The sequence below is a fragment of the Papilio machaon genome, chromosome 13 (assembly GCF_912999745.1).
Source record: "Papilio machaon chromosome 13, ilPapMach1.1, whole genome shotgun sequence".
NCBI lineage: Eukaryota > Metazoa > Arthropoda > Insecta > Lepidoptera > Papilionidae > Papilio > Papilio machaon.
The window spans coordinates 5640853-5648361 of record NC_059998.1 but is presented as its reverse complement, the minus strand read 5'-3'; positions in this window follow the sequence as shown (position 1 = coordinate 5648361).

Genomic DNA, 7509 nt, shown 5'->3' with positions numbered 1-7509 from the left:
TGACTAAACAAACATATCACAACCATAAAAACCTCAGAAGTACAATAATAATAACAGTAACATCCATAGGCCACCTCGCCTTTTGTAAACTTATTTCTTTCAACGGCCACCTCGCCTTTATCTCTAATAGTTTATTTTCAATGGCCACCTCGCCCTTAACTGGTTTGACTTTTAATGGCCACCTCGCCCTTAACTGGTTTGACTTTCAATGGCCACCACGCCTCTAACAAAACTACACCTCTATCACTGCAGTCACGAACCGTCCACTCTGAACATACGCACCTATACACGCATGTGCACACGCATCTGAATCGAGGCACCAACGTACCCCGTCGATTTTAACTCCAAATCGGGCCGCACTCGTCACTCAATCGAGGCACCTACGCACCCCGTCGATCCCTATGTAAGATGGACATCCTAAAGCAAGGGTTCCGAACCCCAAATTGCCTCCACCACCCCATACAGCCATCCCTAACCACACGGTCTAAACCTCTCTGACAAATACCAACAAACAACCCACCGCATTGATACATACATGACACAGTAACATCGCATATAAACTGTACCTCTGATACCAAGGGAAACTGTATAATCGCTCACCAACTGTTTCCCTGAATCATCGCTTACCAACCGCTTCTCAGCATCAAAACTGAATCGCAATCTCTGTCCGCCCTCTCATATTATTCAGCCAAAGTGAGTCAAACACCACCCTCCATAATGAAAACATTCCGAAGTTGACAGGAGAAAAATGTTGCTAGTTCAAATACTTAACTAATTCGCGTGCGTTCGCGACACTCCCGCCCTTAGGCAAGGGACAACATCATGAATTAATGTTAAAGTGTAATGAAACAATGTTTACAATCACAGGAATTTCTTACTGACTTTCTAATTTTACTGCTAATTTTGTTTATCAAGAACCATGTCTACTAAAATGTTTACACAACAGCTCACCTACATAGCTGTTGTGAAATTAATTCAACTAAAAATGTCCATACAACAGCACACTATGTCTTGAATTATCCAACACTTGTCAAGATTTGACCTTTGAACTTTGAATTTTTCTCTAACAATTTTGAACATACAAATATTCAACATTATTGTTCTGGTATCTTAATGAATTTATTAGATTTTACATTTGTGTTAAATCCACGGGCCTGGTAAACATGCTTTTCAATATCAACTAAAATTTTCAAATGATAAAAAAAAAACAATCAGAAATATTAGGTTAAAGGTAAACATATTTCTTGGAAGCATCTTGATATTTATTCTCCAGTGCAAGGTGTGCAACTGCACATTAAATGTAATGTAGTTTATTCTATCAACAAACTAAACAAATCTTTAGATTTATTTCCACTAACTAAAAGACTGTGTAAGGCAAAGCTCTCTAAATGGTTAGAAGAGTTAGATTATGAAGAAACAGAGAAAGTTCTGTACAACATACATACAAAATTCAAACACAAACGCTCATCCACTGTAATACGAACATAACATACACCTAACACATACACACACATATACACACATACACATACATCACACTGTAACTCTTTATAGCCAACCTCTGTTGAAAAATATAAACATTGTTATCATAACTAATTAAAATCATAACCACTTTGTAAAATTTGATTGTACTATGTTCAATTGTATATTTTGTGGTCTGTGGGGCGGTCTCTGGTGATCCATCACATAGGGTATCACCCTAGTTTGGACATCAGCCCCTTACCCATAGGGAAAACAATAAAGTTATTTTATTTTTATTCTATAACCACACAATTGCCTTAACAACAGATTGATATAAAGCAGTACAAATTACCAAAGAATGTATTTTTGTCTGATGATAATTTCAACGTACTGTTACATCCCTTGATTGCACTCTATAATGCACACCCTAGCTATCTTCCTGCCCATCCAGCATTCCTATAACCTTTATATACTTCTCATCGCTACCCGGCCCAGTCAGTCTCATCCCAGCATCCTATCTATCCGGACGGTTGTCCAAAAATTAAATATAGTTTTTTTTTAAAAAGACTTCATACCCGAGGCTCATAACATTTTGGTGGCAGCGCAAAGGGATTCTATAAAGATTCCCAGGTCCGTCTCCTAATTCAAAACGATCATCCAAACAATTTTCAACGAGTATCCAGTGAATATCCAGTGAATATCCTGTTAATTGACTTAAACAAGTGGCATCCAGACAAGTGCAGTGAATTCATAGTGAACACCCCTCGTGCCAAACGTGTCTAATCACCCAACTAGCCGAGCGACGAAATGATTGCTGTAACAAGATCCATCGTTATCACATTCTGCACACTGCAGTAAGTATTTGTTATATCATATTGGTCATTGCGATTCTCAAACTTTTAATAATCAAACCGTCTTATATCTTAATTGTTAATAATATACTCGATTTATTTTGTTATACACATTACCGTGTTATTTTGTATCTAATTGCCTTTTACTGTATTAACTGCGCTTTATTGTGTAATAATACATTTCATTGTTCTATACTGTACCCATTCACATTTAATTTAACATGATGTCTGAAGCTAGAGTACCAAGCCCTAAACCCGAAATTAATGTGACCGATGCAGAAGACGATGGACAAATGTCCTGTCCCCCTATATCGGGGCCTGTAACTAGGTCCCAACAGAAAAAGAAAATAAACAGTAGCAAAATAGAATTAGATTTATCAACCTTACTCAAATTTATAAAACCTTACGATGGCAGCCGCGAAACCTTAAACTCTTTCCTTGTCAATTGCAACAACGCCTATGAACTAGCTTCAGAAAATCAAAAAGATATATTATTTAAATATATACTATGCCAACTCCAAGGGAAAGCACAAGTAGCGTGCTCCGTTAAAGAATTCGCTAATTGGGCCCAACTTAAAGAGTTTCTGAAAACGCAATTCACAGAACGCAAACATTATGCGCACTTGCTGATGGAGCTGCAAGAATGCAAGCAACGAATTAATGAACCCGTGAGCCAGTACGCTCTTAGGATAGAGGCGTGCCTCTCGCAACTGTTAACCGAAATTTCCATCTCTCATGGGCACAAAGCTCGAGAGATGATAGGACGCACCGCTGCAATGGAGGAACTAGCCCTCCATCATTTCCAGTTAGGCTTAACGCCTCGCATTTCGAACCTAGTTAGATGTAAATCGCCTAAAACACTAAACGAGGCAATAAATGCAGCGATTTCAGAGGAAAAGATACAAATGTTTTACCAACACCACCACCCTAACACACGTAACGATAGACCAAATTCATCAAGACCAACAACAACACTAACACCTCGTTATTCGAATCAGCAACCGAGATCCTTCCCCACAACACAATATAATTCAAGGCCGAGCAATTCTTCCAACTTATTCTGTAGATACTGTAAAACTCCAGGACACACCCTGGAACAATGTAGGAAGAGAGAGTACAACAACAACCGATTCAAGGTAGATCAACCGCAACAAAGACAACAACAACGCGTACATTTTGTAAATGACATAAACGACGAACACATGGATGAACAAGAAGGCTATGATACAGTAGACAGTATCCAAAAAAACTAGATATCGTCTCGTCCCGGTGTCGTACGGGACCGTCCTCCATAAAAAGCGACACCAATCAAGTAGCTAAACCAAAACCAACCCTTTCGCGTGTCAAACCTACTCCTAAATACCCACGACCGACAAACAGGGTAGCCAGCCCCAAACCTACGGTCCAGCCTTTGCAGGAATCGTTACATGATTGCCTTTCAAAGGACTCTATACCCACGCAGCAGCATAGTGATGTTGAACTGCCACACTCTTCGAAATCCACGCTAAAAAGGGAAATCAAAAATCCATCGGATTCATCTAAAATAGACGTTTTCGAAATAACAAACAATCCTGCAAAAATGTTACTACCACACGTCCTTGTTGAAACCTCTATTTCAGAAATCCCATTATCCTTGTTAGTAGACTCCGGTTCTTCGGTAAGCTTATTAAAATATTCTTGTTTAGAACAACTTCCAAAACTTAATAAAGAAATAATCCAACTAAAGGGGATTGATTCTTCCGAAGAAGCTATTAGAACAAGAGGCCATTTTCAATTAAAACTGAAATTACCCAAAGGTAGCATATCTCATAAATTCCACGTGATTGATAAAATACACTTGCCTTATGATGGCATCATCGGTTCTGATCTATTAAACGCACATAGCTGCAACATTGATTATAACGAGAATTCTCTCCTTGTGAACAAGACATCTCTCAAATTATTATTCCATGATCCCGCATATTTGATTCCACCTAGAAGCGAAGCTATTATAGAATGTTCTGTTGCAAACCCCAAACTAAAGGAAGGGTTGATCTTGGACCAGAAACATTCGAAAGGGCTGTTAATTGCAAACTGCCTAGTCCGTGTTAAAGGAAATAATAGGGTAAATATTTCAGTCGTAAACACGTCTGACGAAGCCATAACCGTCAAATCAAACCTTAATCTTAAACTTACCCCGGTCGACCCTACAGAGTTTGAGGAAAAGCCAAATAGTCCAGTCAATCACATAAACGTTTCAGCCGATACCCTAGAACGAACTAGAGAGGTGCTTAAACAATTACGAGTATCACACCTTAATAATGAAGAAAGAGAAGCACTCTTTCAAGTATGTTCCGAATTCTCCGACATTTTTCATCTACCCCATGAAAACCTGACTTACACGAACACTCTACAACACGAAATCAAGACAACTACAGACGTTCCAATCCACACCAAAACATATCGATTTCCAGAAATACACAAAACAGAAGTAAAGCAACAAATAGATAAAATGCTCAAGCAAAATATTATAGAACCCTCCGACTCTCCATGGTCCTCACCCATATGGGTAGTCCCAAAGAAACTTGATGCTTCTAATACACGTAAATGGCGAGTTGTAATTGATTATAGGAAACTCAATGACGTCACGATCGGTGACACTTACCCCATCCCACAAATTAACGAGATTCTAGACCAACTTGGCAATAGTAAATATTTTTCAACTTTAGACTTAGCATCAGGATTTCACCAAATCAAGTTAAATGAAGCTGACAAAGCTAAAACAGCATTTAATGTTCCTGAAGGTCACTTTCAATTCCTGCGAATGCCCTTTGGCCTCAAAAACGCACCCTCCACTTTCCAGAGATTGATGAACTCCGTCCTATCAGGCCTTCAAGGCATCCGATGTTTTGTATACTTGGATGACATAGTATGTTACTCGTATGACATCCATTCACATATTTTCAATCTGACCACAATCTTCCAGAAAATCCGAGACCATAATTTAAAGTTACAACCTGATAAGTGCGAGTTCCTACGTCGCGAAGTTTGTTACCTTGGTCATGTCATTACAGAACATGGTGTCAAACCAAACCCGGAGAAAATTCGAGCGGTTAGCGAATTCCCTATTCCGAAATCAGCCAAAGATATAAAATCTTTCCTCGGTCTGGTCTCATACTATCGTCGATTCATTCCAGACTTTTCGAAAATCGCAAAAGCTCTTACCAACCTTTTGAAAAAGGATACCCCATTTAAGTGGGAAAATCAACAACAACTCGCTTTTGATACATTAAAACACAAACTGACATCCGCCCCACTTCTTATCTACCCAGACTTCACAAAACCGTTTGTACTTACTTGTGATGCTTCGAATCACGCAGTTGGTGCCGTATTGTCCCAGGGACCAATAGGAAAAGACCAACCCGTAGCTTTTGCTTCAAGAACTCTGAACAAAAGCGAAGTCAACTATAGTACTACCGAAAAGGAACTTCTTGCCATCCTTTACGGTTGTAAAACATTCCGACCTTATCTTTATGGTCACAAATTTCAAATTGTCACGGACCATAGGCCTTTAAAGTGGCTGTTTAACCATAAGGACCCCAGTAGTAAACTTCAGAGATGGCGTCTCAAACTTGAAGAATATGAATACGATATTATATATCGCAAAGGAAAATTAAACTCCGCCGCAGATGCGCTTTCCAGATACCCTGTTAACCCCATATATCCGGAAAATCGCGATTCTCTGAACGCCAACCCTGCTACTGACCCAAATCTTCATTCGCTAGACGAAGATTTAATGGACCTTCTTATATCACCCCCATCATTCCGTTCTGACGATCTAAATCTAGATAACATAGAACCTATGATACTAAGCCCAGAAGAACCTAATCCCGAAACCCTACCTACTGACACAACGATTCAACCTGAAATACAAGAAACCATACCCGAAAACTCACCTGCACCTGCCGATCCTGATCCAGAGGTAGTTCTCCAAAGTCCTGAAACAACACAGACGTCCGACGATACCTATACTAAATTCTTGAAATCAACACAGAAGTCGTATAACACATGTATTGTCGAACACAATGAAGACTTACTCAAAAGCACAAATAACTTAATAATTATACCAACCTCGATAGACATGGATGAGTCCATGCCTTACATTCAAGAAATATTTCATAACTGTCCTAAACCGGAACGAGATGAATTCAATAAGTTAGAAAGATCACTATATTCCCATCTTCCTCTCACATATGACAATAAAACATATTTATTCTTATTTATAAAGGTACATCATTTCGATAACTACTCATATCCTGATATATTTAAATCTTTAAAGTCCGCACGAGATCAAATAATGATGAATTACCCTACAACAAACGAAATTAGCATATCCGATTTCAAAAATCCATTTGATAAACATTGTTTTACAAAAATCCACAACATGCTAAATTATTTGTTCGACGGAACAAATTTGACAATTCACGTCTACCATAATAATATTATTTATCCCTCCTTGAGCGAGATCCCTAAGATCCTAAAAGAAAATCATGATATCCCGATTGCGGGCCACTTAGGCTCCGCAAGAATGATCAGTCGTATCAAGGAGCGTTTCTTTTGGAAGAATATGCGTAGCGATATCGAAACCTATGTAAAAAACTGCTCATCGTGCCAAACCAACAAGGCCTATCGGCAAATGAATAGGGCGCCGATGGTAATCACCTCCACATCAACTTCCCCATTTGAGAGATTATCCATTGACATAGTAGGTCCCCTGCCCGAATCGGGACCGGGTAAACTCAAATTTATCCTTACTATGCAGGATGATCTTACCAAGTTCTCCCTAGCATATCCCATCCGAAGCAATACAGCAGAAGAGTCGTGTGAGTGTCTATTACACTTCATCTCATTATTTGGAATTCCAAAGTACATTCTCACTGATCAAGGCACTAATTTCACAGCCGAATTATTCAAAAGGACGTGCGAATTTTTGAAAATCAAAAATTTATGGTCCAGTCCATACCATCCACAGACCCAAGGAGCCCTAGAAAGGTCACATTCCACCCTAAAAGAATACTTAAGACCGTATGTAAATACGAATCAAGATAATTGGCCACGATATGTTTACACTGCAATGCTAGCCTATAACACTGCAATTCACTCCACAACTCACTTCTCACCATATGAACTCCTATTCGGACACAAACCACATATTCCC